Source organism: Sinohyriopsis cumingii, chromosome 15 (genome assembly GCF_028554795.1).
Source record: "Sinohyriopsis cumingii isolate HCF-2022 chromosome 15, ASM2855479v2, whole genome shotgun sequence".
In the NCBI taxonomy this organism is placed as follows: Eukaryota; Metazoa; Mollusca; class Bivalvia; order Unionida; family Unionidae; genus Sinohyriopsis; species Sinohyriopsis cumingii.
Window position 1 is genome coordinate 35,492,931 of NC_142975.1, and position 13,549 is coordinate 35,506,479.

Sequence of the window (13,549 nt, forward strand, 5' to 3'; positions counted from 1 at the left end):
CATTTTAACCTTCAAAATTCGAAACAGATTTGTAACCATAATTTCGTAATAGTTCCTACGAATCATTTTCATTCTTCCTCAAACTGTATGCATTGTTACCTGTTACCTGCTAATGTCCAAATTATGTGACTATTTGCAGTATCATCAACTTGTATTTGATCTTGTCTGAGTATCGACATTACCTAGGCATGCCGTCTCTTAAAATGTATAAGGAAAAACAGCACTGGTACCGTCCTCTATTTTCAATGACCAATATTGCGTAGTTCAATTAATAAGCAAGAGTTATTCCAAAAAAGTGGAAATTTCTTCGAAATAAAAGTAATAAATTAATTATTAGCAGAATGTGAAGAATGTAATCTTGAAGGTAATATTGTGCAACATGGAAAATTCATTGAGATAACTGGTACAAGTCTAATTAAAATCTGGTTGGAAAAGACGAATCTAAAGAAATATATTTATCAGTTTTAGAGCTGTCTAGTGATTTACAAACTCTGTTATGCATACTATGTCGGCATTGCTACGTCGATTTCGTCCGATGGATAACTTTGACGTGATAGTTTGAATTGGATTAAATTTTTACTGGATAATGCAGTGATTACCTCTATCTGCTTTGAGTTAAGTTAGACAAGATTCAAGCTTATTAGCTGCGTAAAAGCTCAGCATTGACTGTGCTGTGTTTGGAACTTGATAACGTAAGTGTTTAAAACCTAACTGTGATGTATACGTTAACAACACAACTATTTCAGATGTAATGTTTCAGTTTAACGACAGTCTTTAGCTGTTAGAAATATTATTCAGAGTGATTTGGTTTTTAACCCTGAACTAGGTTATAAACAGTTATAAAGAGGATAAATTAACAGACTAAATATTAGCACAGCATATTAAGAAGGAAAAAGAATATATGTCAAGGGTATGTGGTTAATGTAAAAAGCCATAAAGATGTGAAATTAACAGTCTAAATATTAACACAGTACATTAAAATCGAAAAGCAATATGTGTTAAGGGTATGTGGTTAATGTAAACAGTTATAAAGAGGTTAAAATAATAGACTAAATTCTAAGAGGGAAAAGTACTATATGTTAAGGGTACACGTGTTTTCAATGCGATATACCTTTGCGTATAGCTTTAAGGGGCCCATATTGGCCAGGTTTACCATAATGTATTGTGGCAATAACATCAGCAATAACTAACTCTAGAGATTATTGAATTATCAGTGATTTAAACCTTGCGATGAATCGTCACACAAAAGCATGGTGATCCCGTAAAGTAAACTGATGCACCTACTAAAAGGGTTGTACAAAGATGTGTCGTCAGCCATATAATTCTGCCTTTGGTAGATTCTAATTTTAATCACAATACGAGACAGAGAGACGATTATACAATGAGATAATGGCTATTGAGCAGAGAGGGAGTGACTTACCTAACAAAAACCAAGTTCAGCTGGTTTGGTACAATGTAGCATTAAGAAGCATACCAATGGATGGAACGAACGAGAACAGATTTAATGATACGGAATTAATGTTTACAACTAAAACAGTAGTATCCAAAAGTGAAATTATTGAAAGACTCTTCCATGATGTTGTAGAAATAATACAGTTTAAACCTAGACAAAAAGGAAAAAAGAAGGATATTTGCAACATAACTGAGCACGGAAATTGGAATAAAAAGCTGCGTTTAGTATTAGAATTGACAAATGAAAAGTAGAGTTTAGATAGAAAGCCAAACTAATGTATGTTCCATCACAGTTGAAACATTCGTAAAACTAATATGTATGCAGATGGTGCTGATTTAATGGTAAATAATGGCGCAGTGTATCAAAATAGTGAAATAATATGATATTGATATTTACGGAGGAAAAAGTTTTTTGTAACTTTTTTAAGGCCCGCATCAAAAGTAGTTCATATTTACAAATTTAGACATGCGCCATCAACAGTCGCTGACGACACATTAGTCTCAAAAGACAAACGATTATGCTATTAAAATAAGAAATCTGCTAAATATCCAATTTGTATCAACTTACCATGTGAATATACAGAAATCTGCTAAATATACAATTTGTATCAACTTACCATGTGAATATACAGAAATCTGCTAAATATCCAATTTGTATCAACTTACCATGTGAATATACAGAAATCTGCTAAATATCCAATTTGTATCAATTTACCATGTGAATGTACAGAAATCTGCTAAATATCCAATTTGTATCAACTTACCATGTGAATGTACAGAAATCTGCTAAATATACAATTTGTATCAACTTACCATGTGAATGTACAGAAATCTGCTAAATATCCAATTTGTATCAACTTACCATGTGAATATACAGAAATCTGCTAAATATCCAATTTGTATCAACTTACCATGTGAATATACAGAAATCTGCTAAATATCCAATTTGTATCAACTTACCATGTGAATATACAGAAATCTGCTAAATATCCAATTTGTATCAACTTACCATGTGAATATAAAGAAATCTGCTAAATATACAATTTGTATCAACTTACCATGTGAATATACAGAAATCTGCTAAATATACAATTTGTATCAACTTACCATGTGAATATACAGAAACACACCCATTTTATATTGGATCAGAGATTGAAAAATTAACGGCTTCCTTACACAATCGGTTTTAGAAAAGAAAATAATCTTTACATCAAAAATAAATAATTGTGCGCTTTATCTAGACAAAACCAAATTTTCAATTTTAGATGTAAAAATATGTAAAGTTCTGTTACTAAGCAATCACTATTGTTAATGATATCGTAACAATATAATAAAACTCCATACAGAAGGTGTTATTAAGTATGAAGGCATATATATATATATATATATATATATATATATATATATATATATATATATATATATATATATATATATATATATATATATATATATATGTGTGTGTGTGTGTGTGTGTGTGTGTGTGTGTGTGTGTGTGTGTTACTCTTGCTGAGAATGCTGTGATCACAAGCAGAAGTAATTACTGCGGGAGCAAAATCTAGCATACTTTTATTCAAACTTTCGAAAACTATTTGATTATGTTATATGGTTCAAATTATTCATATAAAGCAAGAAATATAAATACCCATGGAAAAATTACAAAGTGTCTGAAGGGTAAAACGAAACCAGATTAGGAACCATTTACTATTTCAGAGTAAGACTATGATGACAAGATTTGGTGACTCGTAAGCAAAATAAAAAACTAAGAATGATTTTGATCTATGCGTTTATATTCATCCTGATTACACTTTGGATAAAAATAGACAACTTTGACAAGGTTGCTTTATTGATAAATGTATAGAATACGTTTATTTAATGATAAATTTGCAAATTTCAATCATTTAATGATACATATATAAAATACGATTATTTCATGACAAATGTGTAAAATACGATTATTTTCTGATAAACATGTAAAATACTACTTATTTAATAATTTCATTTGTGATGTGTGTGTTGGTGTGCACGTGTCTTTCCTGTTTCTTTTAAAATAAGTTTAGAGTTCGTGTTTCCCAGCCTGTCTTTGGCGCCGTAATTTTCAAAGGTGTAAATAATTACGACAATACAGCAGTACTTACGGCAGGTGTAAAGGCATGGCTTTATTCACAAGGTCAATGGTTTATAATGTGAAAACCTTTGTTATATAAATAACAAAATGAAAACGTTCGGTACATACCAAAGGCTTTACAATATAAAGTGAAACTTTTGTTTTATAAATTAAAAAATATTAAATAATTCGGTACATACCAAAGGCTCGACAAGATGAGAGAGATAACACAGGGAGTTAATTACTTCAGTCGAGAACTCATTATATCACTTACTCTCTGAGAAACTCTAAATTCTTTCAGTGCTATATATCTGTTCAAAAATAGTGGCTGTACAGTGTTGCTTTCTCGACTCCTCAGATGCAAAGATAGAATGAGATGCTCATGATGCAGTGTTTAATAATAAAGAAAACTCCTGATTCATAATAGTGTATTATCTCACAGATGATAATTAGCATTGAATGGCTACAGCATACGAATGGGACAGAAACCTATGCGGTTACAAAATCAAATAAATATAACATAATCGAATCAGGCATTATGAACGGTAAGTGAGAAAGTAACAATCAATCAGAACTTTGTATGCTCTTGACTAAGTGTCATTCCCAACGTTTGAATGATTTGATGTTTTGTTTTCAACACGGTAAATACTATTTTACATTTTTAAATAATTCAGATGACTCAAGAATGTATTAAAATCAGAACGAACGGCATCAAGTATGTAAGATGTGCAGCTGCCATTATATGGAATGAATTACCAAATCCGTTTAGAAAGAAATAATATTTTAATCAATTTAGATCATCAAGTTTATCTTCGAATGCTAAAGCCTCCAAACGTAATATCTGCCAATTATACCGCCGCACCCACACCATAACCCATTGCCGAAGATATGGAACAACAAATAGGACCAAATTTCGGGGGTCCTAAATGGTCCTGGGGTCATCCACCGTCCGTCACAATTTGTAACAAATGGGGCCTACTGGATACTTTTCCTAGGGCCCACAACTTTTGCTTACGGTCCTGTCCCAACCGGAGGGAATTAATCTCTGTGTTACTGTTTGTTTTACTGTGTTTGTCTCACAACTTGTATTACAGCATGATTTTAGTCTTCAACTGGTGCATCCGTTTTATCTAATTTGATTTAATTTAAAATGTAACGTATACTTTATATAACCTAGACTTTTAATATTTTTCAACATCCATCATGTCCTGCCTTGTGTTTTCTTTAAATACACTAATTTAGTTATTAATTACTGCCTCTTTAAAATGATATGACCTTTATGAATGGATCTACGCACAATTTAAATGACGCATCCTACAGCAAAAACATACGATAAATAAAAATTTAATATTAAAATATTATTTGCGAAATAACCCATACAAACTATATTTATCAACGAACCTACGTATACTATAGATCTACACAACACTTTATTTTCTCTGTTGTTGTAGAAGTGGTCAGGTCGTGCCTTTTCCATTCTTTGTTTCCGACCTTTGCCAAAATTTAGATTATACATCTGGTTAACTTTGCTACAAATCAATTATTTCTTCCTTTTTGATTAATTAATTCAGCGAAGCGTGTTCGCAATGTATGTAGCATATAATTGCGAAAGAAAGAACGTATACGATGTAAGCTTGAATTCAGGTTTTTCTTAAATTTTTGGCACCTAATTTCCAAGAAAGTGAGGAAATCTCATATTTTGTAACAATATGGACCATGCCTTTGCAAAAATTTGAATTCCACTCTGGATGTGGACATATGGCAGTTGTCACTAGGTAAAAGAGCGTGATATCACTACAAACGCCAATAAGGGAGACCTTACACGTAATGATTATCACAGGGAGCAAGAAGCGCTAAAGACAGAATCGGACTTCGTACAAATGCGGAATGTACTCATTCCAAGCGAATAAAAGAGCAGAAAATGTGGTATAAGGTAGAAATTAGCAAATAAGTGCTAACTAGGTGAAACTACCGTTGGTTTAGGCCAACCAGAAATGATGTGGCGAAGTCTGTGGCGTTAAATACGAGTATATTATGTTCTTTAGCCAGTTTGGACGATTTAAGAGCCCATAACTATTTAATCAAAGTTATTTAATGCAAACCGAAATCTCTAAATTCGGCTACTTTATTTGACGTAGATGGCGCCATTGATCATCCATTTACGAACCAGATACAATGAGGGTTACATGTATCACCTACTCAGAAAGAAAAATCAATTCAATTTTGTTTGTAATGTATGTAGCCATTGTATTGTATAAATGATGGAATAAAATTGAAAAACTTAAATTTCAATCAGTGTGTCGCAGATGACGCTAGTTTGTCAAAGTTAGATAGACGTTGGGTAAATCAGATTTGTTGAGAAAGATTTCGCACTATGATGATCCGTATGATTGCAAGTCTTCTTTATATTTGTATGCAGCATGGTTTCGCCAAATTGAGTATGGGAACACTAATTAGGGTGATGACACTATTTATGTTGACACACCTCTCAATTCGAGCCACACTAGATCGATAATAAATAGGCCAAAGTTACGACCTGCCATTGCTAAGTTTTCAAACGTGTGTGTTTGCTGTAAGTATCAGAAAAACATGTATATCATAACGACAAATATCAACAAAGTCATAAATAAAAATAAATCAATTACCTTATGTGCAATTTAACAAGCTGTCCTCATATGGACACTTATTACGTTTATTTACATCAAAATGAGTCAGGTAAAACTGTTGATATCAACCTATGAGATGCATGTATGGCACATGTTAATGGCATTCTTAAAATACATCAAGTTCTCAGTTGTAAAGAAAATGTATCCAACTTATTGAAATCATCAATTAACTGGAGATGCGAGCTACCAATTATTACCTATGGAATAGAGTTTGATCCAGTTTTAAACTCCGAAACTGTGATATTTAGATTGTTTCTCGTGTTTTGTGGAGCATTTCTCTAAACCTCCATATTAACCTTTTTAATTGGATACCATAAATCCACATGATACGAGATGATCCAAAGGACTGATATTTTTGCCATCGTACTTTGCCTTATTCCTGAGGTTTATATTTTTTCTAAAAATACAAGTTTTGTTTTGGTATTACAGTTTTCAATTTGGTTGCATTTATGTATATCTGAATACGTTTCCTCTGCGACTGTATTTAACGTTTCATTGCACTTAAATTGCATGTAATGTGCGTACATCCTCTGACAATACTTTTAGAATCCAGGTCCAGGATATATGGAAGAAAAAAAAAATCAAACGGATTCAAGATAAGCCATCAATAAATTCTGTCAACTTTCTCCATATTCTCTACCAGGGCATTTGTTGTTGCAAAGAATGTGCTTGCTAAAAATGTTAGCAACGACAACGCAGTGTCTGTCAAATTGAAAATGTATTGATCAGATCTTTCCGAAGTCTTGATTTCCGTATTACGAAAGAGGAGAATACTAAGACAGAGGAGAATACCATTAACGAAATTACATTCCTACCATTACTTGGAATATGATGATTTTTGGAATCAGTTAAAGTGGTTCTCATAAATGATAGGTGACATGGGACCATTATCAGTTAGGAATGATAATCATAAAAACAGTCGCTTCTCGTGGGTTGGTGGTTCTTTTCTTGGGTTTTCGCTTTATCATTACATTTTTTACATTGACCCAGTTTAAAATTAATATTTCTTTCTTGTTGTTGGACAGTTATATAAGATTCCAGCCATAAATAAACGAGCTAAATTTAAAATATTTTTACTAGATAATGCTCAGTCCTCTCAGATCGTTATGAGAATGAGGTATTAATGGGGGGTGGGTATTTGTACATCTTAAAATTATTTAATGTCTTGCATTTGTGCATGAAATGAGACCCTGACCTTCGAGCTAAAAATAGCAACATTTTGCAAATTAAATTCCTTATGTCATAATCTTGATACTGATATATGTTACCAACCAAGGGAGTACAACTGAGCCTTGGAAATAATCAGGAATATAATGTCATCTAAATTAGTAGGGTTTCAAGAATGGTCTGGCTCACCATTGCAACTGACAATAGGTGGAAAAACAACATGGAGTTCGCGCAGGATGTTTAAGAATCTTAGGAACCAAGCCTTTAATTTTCTGGATATTGTTCAGTGGGGTGGCGAGGGATGGGGGTATAATTTATTTATTTATTTATTTATTTATTTATTTATTTATTTATTTTTATCTCAAGATATTTTATTCAACTAATTAAAGGATTGAATGTGTGTTGGATGGTGTTGGCCATAAATAAGAGCATGAATAAGAAAGACATTTTTAACTTTATTTCCAAGCCCGGGTTAAATGGTAGTTCCCTTACTCTACTGGTCATTTTCTTCCAGTTTCTGAAATCAGTTTACAAACAATCTTTTAAACGATGTAACTGCATTCGTAGTTTATAATCTCAAGATGCTAGTAGATTTGAGGACAACAATGCATATGTCTCCACTGATCAAACTTGGCAGGGTGGGATTAGTCCACATTTGGTTAAATGTTAGATATAATGACTTTATTTCAGCTAAGGCTATTTATGCCATGTATCTACATATTTTTGGAATATGTGTTTTATATTTATCTCTTGGAATGTTATAAATCCCTTTCATGGTCGCTCAATTAAAACACTTGGTAATCGAGACTTTTGTTTTCAACCTAAAACTGACGATACTTGCTTTGATTTTTAAACGTGTTGTGGGAAAACTGGAGCTCAGTGCAAAACGCTGAACACAGTAAGTGAAATTTAAACGAAAGTTCAATGTAACTTACTGTGGCTAATGATGGTTAGCATCATACTAAATAAACGCACGTATCATTTCATAAATTTGTATGCCACTTTGTGTTTTAATTTGATCAATTTCTTCAGTACTGATTTTGTTGTTTGTTGATGGTGGTGGTCAGTTATACACGGAATGCTTATTCTATGTACATAGTTTCAGTATACGCAGAATGCATATTATATGTACATAGTTTAAGTTATACACAGAATGTATATTCTATGTACATAGTTTCAGGTATACACAGAATGCATATTCTATATGCATATCTCAGTTATACAAAGAATGCTTATTCTATGTACATAGTATCAGTTATACACAGAATGCATATTCTATGTACATATATCAGGTATACACAGAATGCATATTCTATGTACATATATCAGTCATACACAGAATGCATATTCTATGTACATATATCAGTTATACACAGAATGCATATTATATGTACATATATCAGTAATACACAGAATGCTTATTCTATGTACATATATCAGTTATAGACAGAATGCATATTCTATGTACATATATCAGTTATACACAGAATGCATATTCTATATGCATATCTCAGTTATACAAAGAATGCTTATTCTATGTACATAGTATCAGTTATACACAGAATGCATATTCTATGTACATATATCAGGTATACACAGAATGCATATTCTATGTACATATATCAGTCATACACAGAATGCATATTTTATGTACATATATCAGTTATACACAGAATGCATATTCTATGTACATATATCAGTTATACACAGAATGCATATTTTATGTACATATATCAGTTATACACAGAATGCATGTTCTATGTACATATATCAGGTATACACAGAATGCATATTCTATGTACATATATCAGGTATACACAGAATGCATGTTCTATGTACATATATCAGTTATACACAGAATGCATATTCTATGTACACATACCAGTTATACACAGAATGCATATTCTATGTACATATATCAGTCATACACAGAATGCATATTCTATGTACATATATCAGTTATACACAGAATGCATATTCTATGTACATATATCAGTTATACACAGAATGCATATTCTATGTACATATATCAGTTATACACAGAATGCATATTTTATGTACATATATCAGTCATACACAGAATGCATATTCTATGTACATATATCAGTTAGACACAGAATGCATATTCTATGTACATATATCAGGTATACACAGAATGCTTATTCTATGTACATATATCAGGTATACACAGAATGCATGTTCTATGTACATATATCAGTTATACACAGAATGCATATTCTGTATGCATATCTCAGTTATACAAAGAATGCTTATTCTATGTACATAGTTTCAGTTATACACAGAATGCATATTCTATGTACATATATCAGTCATACACAGAATGCATATTCTATGTACATATATCAGTTATACACAGAATGCATATTCTATGTACATATATCAGTTATACACAGAATGCATATTCTATGTACATATATCAGGTATACACAGAATGCATGTTCTATGTACATATATCAATTATACACAGAATGCATATTCTATATGCATATCTCAGTTATACAAAGAATGCTTACTCTATGTACATAGTTTCAGTTATACAAAGAATGCATATTCTATGTACATATATCAGTTATACAAAGAACGCTTATTCTATGTACATAGTTTCAGTTATACACAGACAGCATATTCTATGTACATATATCAGTTATACACAGAATCCATATTATATGTACATATATCAGTTATACACAGAATGCTTATTCTATGTACATATATCAGTTATACACAGAATGCATATTCTATGTACATATATCAGTTATACACAGAATGCTTATTCTATGTACATATATCAGTTATACACAGAATGCATATTCTATGTACATATATCAGTTATACACAGAATGCATATTCTATATGCATATCTCAGTTATACAAAGAATGCTTATTCTATGTACATAGTTTCAGTTATACACAGAATGCATATTCTATGTACATATATCAGTTATACATAGAATGAATATTCTATGTACATATATCAGTTATACACAGAATGCATGTTCTATGTACATATATCAGTTATACACAGAATGCATATTCTATGTACATGTATCAGTTATACACAGAATGCATGTTCTATGTACATATATCAGTTATACACAGAATGCATATTCTATGTACATGTATCAGTTATACACAGAATGCATATTCTATGTACATATATCAGTTATACACAGAATGCATATTCTATGTACATATATTAGTTATACACAGAATGCATATTCTATGTACATATATCAGTTATACACAGAATGCATATTATATGTACACAGTTTCAGGCGGTTTAACAATACTAGGCTGAAGCTGCTCTTCGTGTTTCTTCATTACATAATTGCAATCGAATCTTCCTACATTTTATTGATGTGTTAAATCCGATGCCGTACTGCACAAACACAAACAAGACTATTCTATATATGTGCCAAATTGTAGGGTACAAAGAGTTCAGACACTTCAATCAAAATCTTCATATGACCTTTGCGGTTGGGGAATTCCGGAAAGGCGATTGGGAACTATTTTTGACAACCAATTTGTATTCTCCTCTGTGATGCTAGTTACGAAAATCAATTTTCCATAGGTCCAATGTATTGAAAGTAGAAAAGTATTTGGTTTAGTGAAAGAATGACTCCTTATGCATCTTTAAAACTGTGCGTTGCATTTGTACTCAACCCATATTAATAAAATTATGTTCCTTTTTCAGTTTATCAGAACATTTTATCGCGGCTTGCTCTTATATCAGTAAGTTCAATAACTTTGTTTCATTGCTATTGCTAAAGAACTAGTTTAAACTGTACGTATCGCTTCTGAATTCAATATTTCATCTGCAAATTTAATGTGATGAATATTTGTGTAAACGGTTCAAAATTTCCATGGCAACTCTTAATAAATCACTATTGTATCGATTCGGAAAGCCCGGCGTGATCATGGAACACGTGGAGCAATGACCGCGTTCAGGAAAATTGCAGAGATAAGCTTTATCCTTTTGCATGATGCCACTCTTTCAGGATAAATCTGATACATAATACAACAATCTGAGTAGTCTTATGTTAAATCATTCGGCAGTATATTTGGTGTAGGCATATTTTTCAGTATTAAAGATATATTTAGGAAATCCAAATATTTTCAATCCAGTCTACTAATTCAAATGGAAATAAATACATTTCAGGCAATCAGCTCCGTTAATAGCAGTAAATAGGTATGAAACGAGCCTAGTAGTGAATGACAACCAATCAGTTCTCTGATTTCGTCATTTTTGTGTGCAAAGTAGCTTTAGAGGCAAGTTCTAACATGTTATTTTATGAGATCTAGTTACGGACTCTCATGTGAGCACTTTGTCGATATCAATATCGTTTATATATTTTTTATAATTTGTTATGTTCAAGGAGTTAATTTCGAGCAATACATTCTTCATTCATCGGCGGTCTGCAAGTACAAATCATTCGAGCTAGCTGTCATAATTATGAGATATACGACATACACGCATCATGTACACTCTCTTAAACTCGGTAACCCTGTCATTCCATAGATGCACGAGACTTTCTTACGACATTTAATGTTAGAAAGTAATATAGTCTTAACACAGTAAGTTAGGCCAAGTATTAATGAAACCTCATCTACCCCGGTTACAACCAGCTAACAAGAAAATAGAACTTACATCTCCTGAATATAGACTTGACACGAGAAAGAATATAGCGAATAGTGAATCTGAACAACGGAGTAAGGGATAAGGAATAAGCAATGGGATATGGAAGCACCACCCCAGAGTGTTACAACGCTATAGCACGAAGAGGTTTTGAAAATCTCTCAGCTGCTGCAGGAAACATTCAGTTTCAAGCTTCAGAACATGGTTGAATCTATGGTAGATGGTGTTACACAGCTGGAATCAGAGAACGCTAAACTCATAGATGCATTCGGAAACTTCATTTAAATGCAGACAATAGCAGAGCAGTATAGCCACAAAAACTGCCTCCATATTACAGGTGTCCCAAAAGACCATGATGAGGACACTGACAAATACATCATGTAAATGTCTAAATCGCTCGGCTATGACAGATCGCATAGTCACGCGTAAGGGGCAGTCACACAAATCTGGAGATACAATTCTAAAATTTGCCACTGATTGTGCTCAATTATCGTGCTCGTTAGAAACCGTATACAGCCCTAATACATCTCAAGGACAACGGTTATGGCGGAATAATTATAAATGATGATCTAACTAAACCCAAAAGTAAGATGCTTGCCGAAACCCGGAAGCTAGTGAAATCCTAAAGCTTATGTGGCGCGTAGACATCTATTGGGACGATCTTGGTTAAAGACCAGTCGTTAAAAGTCCAACGCATCAATTCTGTTGAGATCCTGGTTAAACTTCTACCTGGCGGAGATTTAAATTCTCTCTCCATGGAGCCTTCAGAACCTCATCCGTTTACCGATGATGGAGATATAACACTTCAGTTGATGACCCAAGAAAGCCACGGTTCCTCTTAACCTATTTTCATTGTTGTTTTATTTCTACCGATCATTTCGAAGGTTAGATACATTTCTCTTTAGTTAATTGTACTATTTTATGGCGATTTGGTTTGCTATTTTGCCGAATTCTGCATTCTATAACTGAAACATGTTCCATTTTCAAAAATTTCTTCGGTACTTTGATCATTACGCTTGCTAATTTGCTCCTCGTTTTCAATTTGTACACTGCTAGAGACGAAAGTTTATTAAATTATTTCCAAGGCCCTTTAATGCTCACTCTATAATACCAATGACACATTTTATACAATAGTGCTACGTAGCATATATCTGAAAACATTTATTATTTTCAGATTTTGGTCACAATATAACTACGAAGGACCTTTTCACTAGGCATGGTTTCTCAATTATAATTATACTTGTCTAGTAATCTGTGTTTTTTTTTATTACACACGAGTCATATTTAGTCTTGAGATAAGTATTCCTCATTACGCACCAGTCGTAGTTAATCATAAAATAAGTATTCCTGATTGCCGATGAGTCATAGTTAGTCATAACATACGTATTCCTCATTGCACACGAGTCATAGTTAGTCTTAACACAAGTATTCTTTTTTGCCCATGAGACATATTTAGTCTTATGCTATGTATATTTAATTTGATTGTTTATTTGTTAGATA